The sequence below is a fragment of the Oncorhynchus keta genome, chromosome 1, assembly GCF_023373465.1.
Source record: "Oncorhynchus keta strain PuntledgeMale-10-30-2019 chromosome 1, Oket_V2, whole genome shotgun sequence".
Lineage (NCBI taxonomy): Eukaryota > Metazoa > Chordata > Actinopteri > Salmoniformes > Salmonidae > Oncorhynchus > Oncorhynchus keta.
In genome coordinates, this window is record NC_068421.1 from 61,413,482 (window position 1) to 61,430,078 (window position 16,597).

General features: G+C 41.9%; 1 protein-coding gene across 2 annotated transcripts in view; it reads right to left on the bottom strand.

Moving 5' to 3' along the window:
- LOC118390006 (TLE family member 5-like) overlaps positions 1–16,597 on the bottom strand; it is a 37,339-nt gene that overhangs the window by 19,630 nt on the left and 1,112 nt on the right. The window lies entirely within an intron of this gene.

The window sequence follows — 16,597 nt, forward strand, 5'->3', positions numbered from 1 at the left end:
TGGTGTCCTTTGACAGCTCTTTGGTCTTGGCCATAGTGGAGTTTGGAGTGTGACTGTTTAAGGTTGTGGACAGGTGTCTTTTATACTGATAACAAGTTCAAACAGGTGCCATTAATACAGGTAACGAGTGGAGGACAGAGGAGCCTCTTAAAGAAGAAGTTAAAGGTCTGTGAGAGCCAGAAATCTTGCTTGTTTGTAGGTGACCAAATACTTATTGTCCACCATAATTTTAAAATAAATTCATTAAAAATCCTACAATGTGATTTTCTGGATTTTCCCCCCTCATTTTGTCTGTCATAGTTAAAGTGTACCTATGGTGGAAATTACAGGTCTCTCATCTTTTTAAGTGGGAGAACTTGCACAATTGGTGGCTGACTAAATACTTTTTTGCCCCACTGTATATGTATTTGAGAATCTTCAAAGTAGCCACCATTTGCCTTGATGACAGCGTTGTACGCTCTCGGCATTCTCTCAACCAGCTTCATGAGGTAGTCACCTGGAATGCATTTCAATTAACAGGTGTGCCTTAACAGGTGTTAAAAGTTCATTTGGGGAATTTCTTTCCTTCTTAATGCATTTGAGCCAATCAGTTGTGTTGTGACAAGGTAGGGGTGGTATACAGAAGATGGTCCTTTACCAAATAGCCCACATTATGGCAAGAACAGCTCAAATAAGCAAAGAGAGACAACAGTCCATCATCACTTTAAGACATGAAGGAAAGTCAATACAGAAAATGTAGAAGTTTTCAAGTTTCTTCAAAACTGGCTCTCATGACGACTGCTACAGGAAAGGAAGAGTTACCTCTGCAGAGGATATGTTCATTAGTTCCCAGCCTCAGAAATTGCATCAAAAATAAATGCTTCACAGAGTTCAAGTAACAGACATCAACTGTTCAGAGAAGACTGTGTGAATCGGGCTACTAAAGGACATCAATAATAAGAAGAGACTTGCTTGAGCCAAGGAACACAAGCAATGGACATTAGACCAGTGGAAATTTGCTCTGATGAGTCCAAATATGAGATTTTTGGTTCCAACTTCCGTGTCTTTGTGAGACGCAGAGTAGGAGAATGGATGATCTCTGCATGTGTGGTTCCCACCGTGAAGCATGGAGGTGGTGTGATGGTGTGGGGCGCTTTGCTTGTGACACTGTCAATGATTTATTTAGAATTCAAAAGGCACACTTAACCAGCATGGCTACCACAGCATTCTGCAGCGATAGGCCATCCCATCTGGTTTGTGCTTAGTGGGACTATCATTTGCTTTAAACAGGACAATGAGCCAATACACCTCCAGGCTGTGTAAGGGCCTGAGGAAGGAGAGTGATGCGGTGCTGCATCAGATGACCTGGTGTCCACAATCACCCAACCTCAACCCAATTGAGATGGTTTGTGATGAGTTGGACCGCAGAGTGAAGGAAAAGCAGCCAACAAGTGCTCAGCATATGTGGGAACTCCTTCAAGACTGTTGGAAAAGCATTCCAGGTGAAGCTGGTTGAGAGAATGCCAAGAGTGTGCAAAGTTGTCATAAGGGCAAAAGGTGGCTACGTTGAAGAATCTCAAATATAACCAAATCATTTTAACACTTTTTTGGTACTACATGATTCCATATGTGTCATTTCATAGTTGTGATGTCTTCACCATTATTCTACAATGTAGAAAACAGTAAAATTAACAACAAACCCTTGAATGAGTAGGTGTCCAAACTTTTGACTGGTACTGTACATTCAGTTGAAGTCGGAAGTTTACATAAACTTAGGTTGGAGTCATTAAAACTTGTTTTTTAACCACTCCACATGTGTATGTATTATAATTCACCCGTTTCTCACAGTTTTTTATCCCAGGAAAAGGGAGTGGTTTTGGGCGGTAACTCTTGGTAACCGGGTTCCTGTTATTCAACCCAAATGTGTGTGTGCCCTCCCATGTGTTTTGTGTGTGTGTGTGCTGGTATGCCCTCCATGCCCATGCGTTGTGTGTGTGTTTTGACTGCCATGCTTGGCCTGCCTTGCAGTCTGTTTGCGAGTGCACTTCACTAGAAGTGATAAAAGTAGAATAATCTCCTTTAAAGCGTCTTAACAAGGTCAAATCAGCTGGGCTTAGGGTGGGGGATAACCGCATCTCGGGAATGGGGGTAAGCCCGGCCTGGTCCATGGAGATAATAATCAAAATCAAATTCCTGGCCCAAACAGGATTAGGCTCCCTGTTGCTGTATCTAAAGCCCAGTCCAATGCTGAAGAGACAATCCAATTCCTCAGCCCCTAACATGCATGGGTTGGCCTGGCCCTGAGCCAGTCAGACCTCTGTCTCTCTGCTCACTGGGTACAGTGGCTCTACAAGCAGATCAGGGTGATTCCTCATGAAACCAAATTTAAGTCATAGAATGGTCTTTTGGAGGAAGGATTGTTGACATATATTTGTATCTAAAATCATAATTGGGAATATTTAGTCAAAGTTTGCATAATTTATCACATTCTAGCCCTTATATTTTAGAAATTTAGCAGGCTCTCTTATCCAGTACTGATTGCATACATTTTCATACTTTTTTCTTCATTCTGGTCCCCTGTGTGAATCACACCTCCAACCCTGGCATTGGAAGCACCATGCTCTACCAGCTCAGTTACCCTCCTACAGCTGAGCTACCCTTTAAGACATAATGTTATAGAGGTGCTACAGAGCAAAAATTGGTGTCATATGAAGCTATACCGCTTGCTCTGAAATATGAGTGGTATTAATTTATGAATATAAATTATGATTTGGCAATTGTTACATACTCACTCTACTGGCTTATTTAAAAAAAATATATTGTATTATTATTTAACTAGGCAAGTCAGTTAAGGACAAATTCTTATTTACAATGATGGCCTAGGAACAGTGGGTTAGGGGCATTGTTCAGGGGCAGAAAGACAGATTTGTACCTTGTCAGCTTGGGGATTTGATCTAGCAACCTTTCGGTTACTGGCCCAACGCTCTAACCACAAGGCTACGAACCGCGCCATATCAAAGTTCCAGAGTGGGATCTGCTAGTTAAATGAATGGCAATTTTATACTGAGAAATTGGTGTAGTAGGCAATGTAACCAATCACAGACCTGCACCACAGAGTTTCTAAACCCAGAGGCGCAATATCAAGACATCCGGGAAAACAGACTAGAATGGGGTTTGAGAAGTCAATGAGAAGGGAAATTCTTCCTTTAATTTTTCTCAATCTAAACATGCAATTTGCATGTTGACTGCAGGAATGTCCACCAGAGCTGTTGCCAGATAATTTAATGTTAAAATAAGCCACCTCCAACATAATTTTTACGTCCAACCGGCCCCAGAACCACAGATCACGTGTATCTACGCTTGCCCATGACCTCCACATCCATCTTCTTCACCTGCGGTATCGTCTGAGACCAGCCACCCGGACAGCTGATGAAACTAAGGAGTATTTATGTCTCTAATAAGGCCTGTTCGTAAGGGAAAAACTCATTCTAATTGGCTGGGCCTGGCATATCTGTATTCAGTCATGTGAAATCCCTAGATGCATTTTATTTCAATTGACTGATTTCCTTATGAACTGTCACTCAGTAAAATCGTTGCAATTACAGCATGTTGTTTTATATATATTTTTTAACAATATAAAACATTTGCCAAATCATAAGTTGTATATTTTTCTATAATCATAAATGAAAGAAATTGTATTTTAAAGTAAAATACTACAACAAGCAATAAAGTTTCATATGACACCAATGTTTGCTTTGTAGCACCTACAGATATATTCTTTGTTATGTAGGTCTGTGTGCGATGTGTTCTTATATGGGTTCATCCTAGGTAGTAAACTGGTACTGTTTCATTGTAGTTGGTTTTGTGTTTTAGGTAGGTTTGTGTGCAGGTTTAATGTTCATGAATCCATGAAGTTCTAATACAGATTTGCACTGTGTATCATTTCCTTTTTCCTCTAATTACCCATTTGAGAGATTCCCTGCTGGTTTGGTTCCACCCTGAATGTGGGGATTCAGAACAAACCCCTCTCTCGCTTGCCCTCTCACGCTCTCTCTCCAGTGTCGATGTAAACAGGGAGCCGGAGATGCAGGAAATGCAATCCCCACACTGCTGTTCCCCTCAGGCAGGATTTACACTGAGGAGGATGTTTTCTGATGATACCCGGTGTTATTGTCGGTGTGTGTGCGCCTGTGTGTGCATGCGTGAAGCACAGCCACTCCCACAGATTAATGGCACTCTCCTGCCTTTGTGGTCTGATCTGCTGAGCAGAAACATAGGATTGGGTTTGTAATCCTTGTTAAAGATAGACATTATGGTGGAGAGCAGATTTATTGATTTTGTACACCCCCCTCCCCTTTTCGTGGTATCCAATTGGTAGTTAGTCTTGTCTCATGGCTGCAACTCCCATACGGACTTGGGAGAGGCGAAGGTCAAGAGCCATGCATCCTCTGAAACACAACCCTACCAAGCCGCACTGCTTCTTGACACAAAGCGGGGAAGCCCGCCGCACCAATGTGTTGGAGGAAACACCGTACACCTGGCGACTGTGTCAGCATGCACTGCCCCCGGCCCGCCACAGGAGTCGCTATTGCGCGATTGGAAGAGGACATCACTGCCAGCCAAAACCTCCCCTAACCTAGACGACGCTGGGCCAATTGTGAACCGCCCCATGGGTCTCCGGGTCGCGGCCGGCTGCGACAGAGCCTGGACTCGTACCCAGAATTTCTAGTGGCACAACTAGCACTGTGATGCAGTGCCACTCAGGAGACCATGGAGAGTAGATTTAACTCGGATTGTATGATTATTATTTTTATTTTTTTAAGTCTGTGTGCTGGACTGGGGGAGGAAAGGATGACAATTTCCTGAAAAGATGAATCCCGTCTCTATTGCCCCACCAGAGCACAAAGTTTTTTAATGCATCTCAAAAGACTGGGGCAGAATGAAATGAGGAATTGTCCTACATTTTTGAGCTGTGTGTGACAGAGGAAGTGTGAAAGAGGGATGTATGTATGTATGTATGTGTAACGGATGTGAAACGGCTAGCTTAGTTAGCGGTGCGCGCTAAATAGCGGTTCAATCGGTTACGTCACTTGCTCTGAGACCTTGAAGTAGTAGTTCCCCTTGCTCTGCAAGGGCCGCGGCTTGTGTGGAGCGATGGGTAACGACGCTTCGTGGGTGACTGTTGTTGATGTGTGCAGAAGGTCCCTGGTTCGCGCCCGGGTTTGGGCGAGGGGACGGTTTAAAATTATACTGTTACATATGTATGTACAGTTGAAGTCGGAAGTTTACATACACTTAGGTTGGAGTCATTAAAACTTGTTTTTCAACCACTCCACAAATGTCTTGTTAACAAACTATAGTTTTTGCAAGTCTGTTAGTGCCTCTGCTTGACATCATGGGAAAATCAAAAGAAATCAGCTAAGACCTCATCAAAAAAATCCTCGTCTGATGAAACAAAAATAAAATTGTTTGGCCATAATGAACATCGTTATGTTTGGAGGAAAAAGAGGGAGGCTTGCAGCATCATGTTGTGGGGGTGCTTTGCTGCAGGAGGGACTGGTGCACTTCACAAAATAGATGGCATAATGAGGCAGGATAATTATGTGGATATATTAAAGCAACATCTCAAGACATCAGTCAGGAAGTTAAAGCTTGGTCGCAAATGGGTCTTCAAAATGGACAAGGACCCCAAGCATACTTCCGAAGTTGATGCAAAATGGCTTAAGGACAACAAAGTCAAGGTATTGGAGTGGCCATCACAAAGCCCTGACCTAAATATCATTGAAAATGTGTGGGCAGAACTATAAAAGCGTGTGCGAGCAAGGAGGCCTACAAACCTGACTCCGTTACAGCAGCTCTGTCAGGAGGAATGGGCCAAAATTCCCCCAACTTATTGTGGGAAGCTTGTGGAAGGCTACCCGAAACGCTTAACCCAAGTTAAACTATTTAAAGACAATGCTACCAAATACTAATTGAGTGTATGTAAACTTCTGACCCACTGGGTATGTGATGAAAGAAATAAAAGCTGAAATAAATCACTATTATTATCCTGACGGTTCACATTTTTTAAATCAAGTGGTGATCCTAACTGACCTAAAACAGGGAATTTTTTACTAGGATTAAATGTTTGTGGAAAACTGAGTTTAAATGTATTTGGCTAAGGTGTATGTAAACTTCCGACTTCAACTGTAGCTCTCTGTAGCAACTGTAGCTCTCTCTCTCACACACACACACACACACACACACACACACACACACACACACACACACACACACACACACACACACACACACACACACACACACACACAGGTAATACATTCAATGCAGTATCATCCTTGTATTTAGATAATGAATGATGGGTTATGCATAATACGCTTTTAACTTACAGCCTCTGTCTCTTACGCAATCACCTGTATTCTGCTGGTCTCTCCTTAAAAAAAATGCTCTTTAGCTCTTCGAGTCCCATGCAGGAAATGCTACACTACAATAGCTTGCTGGACATTATTTTTTTTAAGCATTTCTTATTCCAATAGACTATTCAAAGAGGGATGCAATCTATTTTTTGCAGAACGTTAAATACAGCAGCCAATAGAACTCATGTGTAGTTTGAAAGAAGAGCGAACACACAATGGCAGTAGGCTATAGCAGTTATTTATTCAGACCCATATCCATTCAATCTTTGTGAAGAAAAGTGAAAGCCTTTGCATCTAATTCCAGTCCTATATTATTCAAGGATGTCATTAGCAACAATAGAGAGAAAGAGGTAGGCTACTAACATGAGGGGAAATATTATGAAAGGTATACAGTACCAGTCAAAAGTTGACACACCTACTCATTCCAGATAATTTTTTCATTTTTTTAAACAATTTTCTAGATTGTAGAATAATAGTGAAGACAAACTATGAAATAACAGATATGGAATCATGTAGTAAAAATAAAAACCCTGGAATGAGTAGGTTTGTCTAAACTTGACTGGTACTGTATATGCGTCAGGCCCTATTATACTGCATTTCAAAATTAAAAACAAATTCACTAGCCTATACTTGTAACTGTAGGCCGCATGTGTTGCACCAGGATCGCATGTACTCTTCTGCTTCATCATGGTTTGAATAATGTGCATAATCCCAGTACATATGATACAAGAGTACAGTAACAGCTCACACAAAAAGATTAGCCTACTGGAGCTAGTTTCATTCATCTACCCAAGAGAGCATATAGCCAGCCATATTTATGGGCTTTTATGTTTTTCAGTTGTGCGTAATGTGCAGTAGCCTATATCATATATGTATTGGATAACAGCACGATCATTTGGGCTTTTTTGAGTTTTGGCTCAGTAAATGTCGTTAATGTAGTGCTCATAAAATGTATTTATTATATGGTTCATCAGGTTCAGGGGGCATCAGGTTGGAATGTTCATGCTGATCAAATCTCTAATCAAATCCAGACATTTATATGCTTTATAATGCCTTTGAATGACATTTCCTGTTGTTGCGAGATATACCGGGATATCCGGAGGAAAGGTGATTTATTCTCTGGATGGAACATTTGTAAAAAAAAAAAAAAAAACGGGAAAATATTAAACCCTAAACACACACCCACAAAAGCTAGGGCAAAAGCACAGGAACTGCAACAAGCCGAGGAAGACTGCAAGGCAAGGGGAAATGAGCAATGTCACGAGTTGGGAAGCAGGGTTGCGGGTTTGGGAAACCATAGGAGAGATTAATAATGGCCTGGTGAAGGAGGCTGTGAGATTACAGAGAGTGCGGTTATGCCTGCTTGTAAAAACCCAGGTTATTACTTACATGGGTCCAAAAGGGAGGTACTAAGATTACTCCCTGGTTGATAACCAAAATAAGTGGACAGATCATCCTAAAATGCTCCCTCTGCACTGACTCCTATTTGTGGAACAATGACCGTAGCTAGCTGGCTAGTTAGACCCAGCCATCCCACAGCCTACACCTGGGCATGTACAGCTCAGTCTGGGAGGGCTGCCTGCCGTAGATCTCTGGAGTTTTCAAAGAGCTCCAGGATGAGGTGTTTTGTTGCTCCAGTCTTCCTCCTGCCCTGCGTGTGTGAAAGGAGGGAGTACAGCTAATTCTCTTGTCTGGGCTCTGCAGTGCCTGTGTTCTGGCAGGTCTGGGGCCTGTACAGGGGTTGGCCAATCAAAACCCCCCCCGCCGAGACGCTTTGTTCCAGCCCAGCGCGCTGCTCAGGGGTGCCCCCCCCCCCTCCACCCACACACAGCCACCTCTGAATACTAATGCAGCTGCCGCTCCACTTCTAAAGCTTGGTACAAACTCTACGCAGACGCAAGATTCAGAGTGTTGCAATGTTGTTTTGTCACAAAGGGGGCGGGTCCTTTGTAATAGACTCCGGCATTCAACATACAGAGAATTTTCAGGAAGTAAAAAAGTATCATTCCTTTCGCAGCCGTGGGGGCAGTGTTGTCGCTTGGTTCCTTAATCTGATCTCTAGGCCAATCGTCAAAGTAGCCCATTTTGGATTGATAACCAAATATAATCTCAGCAACTGTTCAAATAGTAAACCAAACAAGAAGAATCCACCCCAAAATGTATTTGGTTTAGAAGTAATAACTAGTTATTACAGGCAATTGTGAATTGGTAAAACCTGCTATAGGCAACTTGCTAGCCATGTGCTTTTTTACTCTATGACCAAAACATGACGTTCTATTTTTAGCTGATATGGGAATTAATCTACAAGCAGCACATCAAACCAGGGCATATTTTTGTATTATAAATCAGATAATTTCACATGGAGATCTAAAAAGGCTAGCTTGCTTGCTCTGTTTTTAGCCAGGCCAACATCAGCTAGCCAGGCTGCCACTAGCTTCGACAAGCAAGGGAAGGTGATACTTTCTTGTTTTCACAAAATCAACAACAAAAAAATCAAAAACATGTTGCCATCGCCCCCTTGTGAATGGGAGTGGGACCGGCAAGCATATCATTTTATCAAAAAGTGTTCCCCTACTCCAAAGAAAATTCCACTTCACCCATGTGCACACACATAGATCAACAGAGTTATGCTTGTAGTAAACTTAATCCCCCGCCATATTCCCTCCTCCCACATACAGACCACATCTACACACACACACACACCATCCTTATGCTCCGCTTCTCCCTCTTGCCAACATCCTACACTTTGTCCTTTTCTCTCACAGTTTTCGCAGCGTCGGGAATAAATGTATACAGACAAAAGGCCAACCCACACAAAGCATGCAATAATTTATGAACACAAAACAGAGGCTCATAAAATCCACCCACACACAATCATCACTCATACAGAGTGTGGTCAGAAAGGTGCTGGGCGGAAGGCTATAACAGGTGTCTCTCCATGCAATCTTCAAGTCTTGTAATAACAACCAACAGAACCAATCCTCTCAGCAGCACAATAGCAATGCTTTTCACACATTCAACAAGGCTATGGTTCTTTCACTTCTCAGAGGATTTAAGAAGTAATGAATTCTAACCAGGACCTAAAATCAGAACACCAAAAATGTTACTTTCCCATTGCTTAAAATGTGTAAAATATTCAAACACCCTTTAGCCTTAGTCCTCGCATTTCATCTAGTCAGCAATTACTGAAATGGCTATTTGTGAAATAATAGTTTTTGGGGGGCAGAACCAATCTTTTGTGTTAGTCTTCCAAAATTGGCAGGTATGAACTGACAGAAAGGGGAGGTGTGTATGCCTTCCCTGCTTAGAATGTGTGTATTTATGATGGGGACTTGGAGACTGTCCCAATCCCCCAACCCAACAGTCATTTGAAAATCAGCCAGTGTGGCCCTCCAGTAAAATCAATATCACCTGTGACCCATGGCTTGCCCTCAATAGCTGTGCCCCCCGCAGAGTGGGGGAGGTGGTGCTCTGGGCCCTCTGTCATGCTAATGAGCGACTCTGCCCTTAACGACCCAGACATCTGCTGGCTGTGTATGTGTCAAGCCCCACATTCAATTTGTTCCCCAGAAACAAAAAGCAGATAAGACCCTTGAGGCCACACATTTGTGTGTATGCGTGCATAAACGGTGTTATTTGTAGAAGTGTCTGTACCCTTGTTATTGATGTTGTGTATGGGAAAGTGCGAAAGACATAGGCAACCTAGAGTTAATTTAAATATGTGTGCAATCATTACTGCATTGACGAGTGGATGTCAGCTTTGGCTAGAGACAGGTGAAGAGGGTGCCCTTGTGTGTTCACTCTGTGTGCTTGTGGTGCACTGTGTGAGTAACAGAGCGATTGAGCAGGGGTGGGAGGGAGTTTGTTTAATGGGCGAGACAGGGGACCATGGGGATTAAGTTCCCCCAGCTGGAGGCTTTAGAGAAAAGGCTGGGGGCTGTTCTGTTAATTCAAGTGGGCTTAATAATGCCTGTGCACCCTCTTCCCTTCCACCACTACATCAAATCTGGGAGGAAATGCATGATAAAGGGCAACAAGCAGGGAACATGTGCGTGTGTGTGTGTGTTCATGCAAACTTGTGAGTCACAGCCAATAGGTTTGTGAGATTTTACTCCCATACTACTACATTTAGCAGTGTCGGCTACACGCTGTTCTGTGGGTCCTATTTACAGCAGAAACTGCTTTGTAGATGCATAGGATTAAACAGGCTCCAAACAATATAGTAAATGCAAACATCTGGGTCCGACTGCAGCCACTTCCAAATGAAGATTTCTTCACTTAAACCAACGGATTCTACTGACCCACTATAGTGACTGAGCTCTTTAGGAAACAATTTGCATATTCATTATTTGAATGGTGTTAATCTTTTCCCCGGGTCATCTGTCAACAATCAATCATCTGCCATTTGTTTATCTGTGTTACAACCAAATGTATGCAAATACACCTGGGTCTAACATCTGTCGTTGTCACTGGTAACAGGGGTTTGAAAGATGAGTGATAGTTCTGTAACTGCTACACTCCTGCAAGAACCCTACGCACATTCAGTTTCTTAAATCCATTACAATTACAACACTTTAATTGCATGGGGGATGAAGGCAAAATAACTTACATTTAATTGATTTACAATAACATGGAATATACTAGGCTAGTTACAAAAATATATAAGGTGAAACACTCTGCTTTAAGCACTCCGAGCTAAATCACCTTTGAGGCATTTCTGAACCGGGTGAATTTGAGAGATCCATCTCCGCTGTCAGGCTCCAGTTTAAGTCTTCCATCATGACGGTTCTAATCTCTGACAGTCATATCTATAGCTGTCACATATTTCCAACCACAGGGCCTGTGGCAGCCCAGCCAGCAGCACTGTTCAGTTTGATTTGAGGAGGGCGTCAGCAGCACAGAGTGGAGGTGCAACATTAACTACTTATGCTCCAAGGGTGAACCAACTGCTGTAGGTCTCACAAAGCATCGCACTAAATCCATAATCCACGTTTTTAAATCCTGTGATTGGGTTTTAATACTCCAATCAAGTAGCATAAGGGCACTGAATTGGATTAGGGGGGGAAAACAAGTGACAAATGGTCAGGTTCTCACCTTGTTAAAGGTGACTGAACGCCAGTGCACCACATCAGAGATGACTGGCTAGCTACAGCACCAAGGCATCTTCTCCAACCTAGGGTCATTGGAATTGCAGAAAAGTGGATGGCATCCCAGAATTATTTTTTAAATGTATTTATTTATTAGCTAAATCAACAAATGCAAATATACAAAGCGCAACATGTACAGTGTTGGACCCATGTTTCACGAACTGAAATAAAAGATCACAGAAATGTTCCATACGCAAAAAAAAAGGTTTACATCCTTGTTATTGAGCATTTCTACTTTGCCAAGACAATCCATACACCTGACAGGTGTGGCATATCAAGAAGTTGATTAAACAGCATGAACATTACACAGGTGCACCTTGTGCTGGGGACAACAATAAGGCAACTAAAATATGCAGTTTTGTCACAAATGTCTCAAGTTGAGGGAGCATGCACTTGTCATGTTGACTGCAGAAATGTCCAACAGAGCCGTTGCCAGAGCATTTCATGTTGATTTCGCTACCATAAGCTACCTCGAACGTCATTTTAGAGAATTTGGCAGTATATCTAACCAGCATCACAACCGCAGACCACCAGCTTAGGATCTCTACCTGCGGGATAGTAGGAGGGGGGTGCTGAGGAGTATTTCTGTCTATGATAAGCCTTTTTGTGGGGAAAAAGTTGTGTGAAATCCATAGATTAAGGCCTAAATAATTTATTTCAACTGACTGATTTTCTTTTCTGAACTGTAACTCAGTAAAAAAAAATAAAAAATGGGGGGAAATTGTGCATGTTACATTTATATGTTTGTTCAATATATGTGATATTTATTGGAAGCTCTGTTTCACACCAGTTTGTTATGAGGGTAGAAGTCAGTGGTCGTATCCGAATACCCATACTTGCGTCCTAAAATAGTAAGCCGTTTATAGTACGCAACATTTTGAAAAGAGTATACTTTAAAATGACAACAGCTGATCAATTAGATATAGGGATGCCCTTCCGAAATTAATGAATTGCAGGAAACAACGTAATAGTGCATGAGGCATTATCAGTATGCGAAAATGTTTAATAGTGTATGATTTTAAAAAATGTTTTAAATCGAGTATGGTTCAAATGTCAGAAAGTTAAACTAATTTCTGCCATCTGGTAGAATTCAATGCACACTTTCCCACGATGCATTGGAAGAGGTGGGCTGCGCGTGATAGGCCCTAGTTCTCTTCAAGTAGCCAACACTAGGCCACTTATATTGGGAAGATGCTGAATGTGTGGTGTTCAAATATGCACCAAGTAGTTTTTGTTCTCCTTACAATGATCACAAGTATTGCATCGTAGGCTACATCTTTGAAAATAAGTGTTTTTTAATTACATTTTTTTAACCCAAAGTGGATTTCTGTTCTCATTGAAAAGCGTTTGTTCTCTTGGCCTTAGAGCTTTTGAACTAAATACTAAACAATCTTAATTTTTGAATGTGTCGGTAACAGGTACTCAGGATGTGGCTGCGTTATTAATGGCATGTTAAATCAGGCCTTCTGATTTGAACATATGGATTGTTTTAGTTTGCAGGCTACCTATTTAATTAATGTATCAAGCCGCAGCCGTCATTCTGATCTTGTTCCCAATGATCAGTGCTTTAGTGTATTGTTGTTGTCCAGCGGTTCTGAATTTGCGATGGACTCGACTGTCCATGTTCCTGTGCAACAGCCTTTGATTTGAACAACATTTGAAAAGTTAAGGTGTGTGTATTAGGCTATTTGATTTAATTTATGTTACAGCGCTTTGGTTTCACTAATAAATGTTGAAATGGAACCAAATGATCTGTTCTATCTTCAGTCCTTTTTTTAAAATAGCAGATGGGCTATGGTATAGGTTGAATGTGATAGTCTGCCTATAACCAGCCTGATTAGGCCTAGAATTCTCATTCTATTCAGAGTTTAGAGCAATTAATCAAATTGGAAAATGGGCCATTATCAGGCTGGTTAATGCGATGCATGTCTGTTGAATTTGGAAAAATTCACCCACACCTCGGCCTGCCCCACCTACTCAGCCAGTCGGGAGGAGCTACTGCATGGCTTCTTTTTTATCAAAACGGTACTGTGCTACATAGTATAAAAAGTTGAGTCCATAGTATACCGTTTAAGTACGTAGTATGCTAGCATGGGTATTTATTTTCATTATAGAAGATAGCTTTGGGTTGCAGGCCTATCACACAAGCTGTTCCACTCCTGATGAGGGTGAGAGACATTGGGGAGACAACCCACCAACTGGAATCAGGTTGAACTCTAATGCAGAGTCTAACTCAGTCAGCGGAAGGATTCTGGAGAGTGCGATGGGGAGCCAGTAAGATCTCACACAATTACAAGCTCTTCACTTCTCCTCTGCACACTGATGAGGTATGAAGTGGCAGGAGCGGTCCTCGCAGACAACGCCAGCCTCAGAACAGAGCTGCATGCCGTGGCTGCACTGGCTGATGCAAAAAGGCACACCATTCATGTCATGGGACATACAGGCTCTAGCCTGAGGAAACAACCCTTACTCCTTCTGTGTTAGAACTGGCGACGACAAATCGCTGATATGGAGCAAGTGCACCGTGGCAACATAATAGTCCTGCAAAGAACTTCTCAACTGGCCCACCTGGTTAAATAAATAAATAAAATTGTGTTTACCTACATTTTATTCCAAAGATTTCATTTTCAGTTATATTTGAGCTCAGTTTAGCACGAGTGATGTGAACATTTAAAAAATGGATGTTTACTGCAGTGTTTATTTTTTACCTAAATGAATAGACAAATGTGTCAGACCATGGGGAGAGAGCCTGCGTTTTCCATAGACCAAAGTTTGTTACCATGGATACTTGGGATTTGGGAAATAAACTGGATGATGGCCTATTCCAGTCATCAAAAGCACCCGACCACCAGAGTTACTTGTTTTCATGCTAGCAAATATGTGTTCCATTACCAACGTCAAGGAACAACATGGACCTGCTACATTTGGGTTGCAGGCCATGAATCACAAGCCAGTACCAGCTCTACCCTTCATTATTATTCTGGATACTCCGGTAGATGGACACTTCACTTATGTATTTTATTGTCAAGAGCAGGGATGGGTAACTCCAGTCCTCATTGGGCCTTAATGGAGGTATACTTTTGCCCCAGCTAACACACCCGACTCCAATAATCAACTATTCATGATCTTCAGTTTAGAATGCAAATGCAGAATAAAAATATAAAACGCAACATGTAAAGTGTTGGTCCCATGTTATGAGATGAAATAAAATATCCCAGAAATGTTCCATACACACAAAAAGCTTATTTCTCGCAAATTGTGCACACATTTCTCCTTTGCCAAGATATATCCACTTGACAGGTGCAGCATATCAAGAAACTGATTAAATAGCATGATCATTACACAGGTGCACCTTGTGCTGGGGACAATAAATTGGCATGCTGACTGCAGGAATGTTCACTTCTCTATCATAAGCTGCCTCCAACATAATTTTAGAGAATTTGGCAGTACAGCCAATTGGCCTCACAACAGCAGACCACATGTATGGTGTCGTGTGGGCGAGCGGTTTGCTGATGTCAACATTGTGAACAGAGTGCCCCATGGTGGCGGTGGGGTAAAGGCTACAGACAACAAACAAAATTCAATTTTATCAATGGCAATTTGAAAGCACAGAGATACCGGGACAAGAGGCCCATTGCAGTGCTATTCATCCACCGCGATCACCTCATGTTTCAGCATGATAATGCATGGCCCCACATTGCAAAGATCTGTACACAATTCCTGGAAGCTGAAAATGTCCCAGTTCTTCCATGGCCTGCATACTCAGACATGTCACCCATGAAGCATGTTTGGGATGCTCTGGATTGACATGTACAACAGCGTGTTCCAGTTCCCAACGATATCCAGCAACTTCGCACAGCCATTAAAAGAGGAATGGGACAACATTCCACAGGCTACAATCAACAGCCTGACAAACTACATGTGAAGGAGATGTGTTGCACTGCATGAGGCAAATGGTCACACCAGATACTGACTTGTTTTCTGATCCATTTTTTTTATTATTTTTAAAAGCTATGCGACCAACAACTGTGAATACAGATATTCATCTATCCGAAATCCACAGATTATGGCCCAACGCATTTATTTCAATGACTTATTTCCTTATACGAACTGTAACTCAGTAAAGTGAAATTATTGTATGTTGCATTTATATTTTTGTTCCGTTTAAGTCAGCTGTGTTTGCTAGGGATGAGGAAAAGTGCGACACCACTCCGGCCCCCGTGGACTGGAGTTTCCCACCCCTGGTCAAGAGAATCACGTAGACATCAGTCATTGTCAAAGGAACTAACATCAAATTATATGTCATTGGCAGTTCTGATTTCTGAAATGTAATCAACATTGGACACGAACCAAGTCTCCCTCAGAGGGTAAAATGAAGGGCTTGTTAATCCTTGAATGTTGCTATGGAAGGCACTTTTGTGCAAGTCAATGAGAACTTTTGGGGAAAGTTGATAAGCTCTCACCCAGCATCTCCAAAGCAAATCTGAGGTTGATTTCAAGGTCGAAATAAGACAGTTGGGAAAGTAGTACCTGTACCATCCCTGCAGAGTCACAACTTCTTCAATGTCATAATCTGGGGCTCCCTGTGCAAGTCACCTCTCCACTGCATGCATTACTTTGTTTGGTAATTTTACTTTAGACACAAGCATAGAAGCCCTTCTCTCTAGTTACATTACCCATCTGGCTTGCAATCCAACTTAATTTACAATGCAAATCATGTTGATTCTGTACTGAACAGAACTACTCTTGGAATTGTTTCACTGATGTTTGATGCAAAAACCTGGATATGAGCATGATCATGAATTAGTGTAAAATAACAACCTGTGAAATCCCATTCAACATAGGTATGCAAATGTGTGAGTACAAGTAAATAGGCAAAATAAGGAACGCTGGTGGTTACGCATGAGTAACTATCTGGTTTGGTAATCAAACGACATTTGACAATCCTCTTCTCTTGGCGTAGTGACATGCCGAGGGCATAAAAACACTTGTCATGTCAAAAACCTTTGATATAATACAAAGTAACGGTCTTGCTCCTTGTATATACCTAGCGTG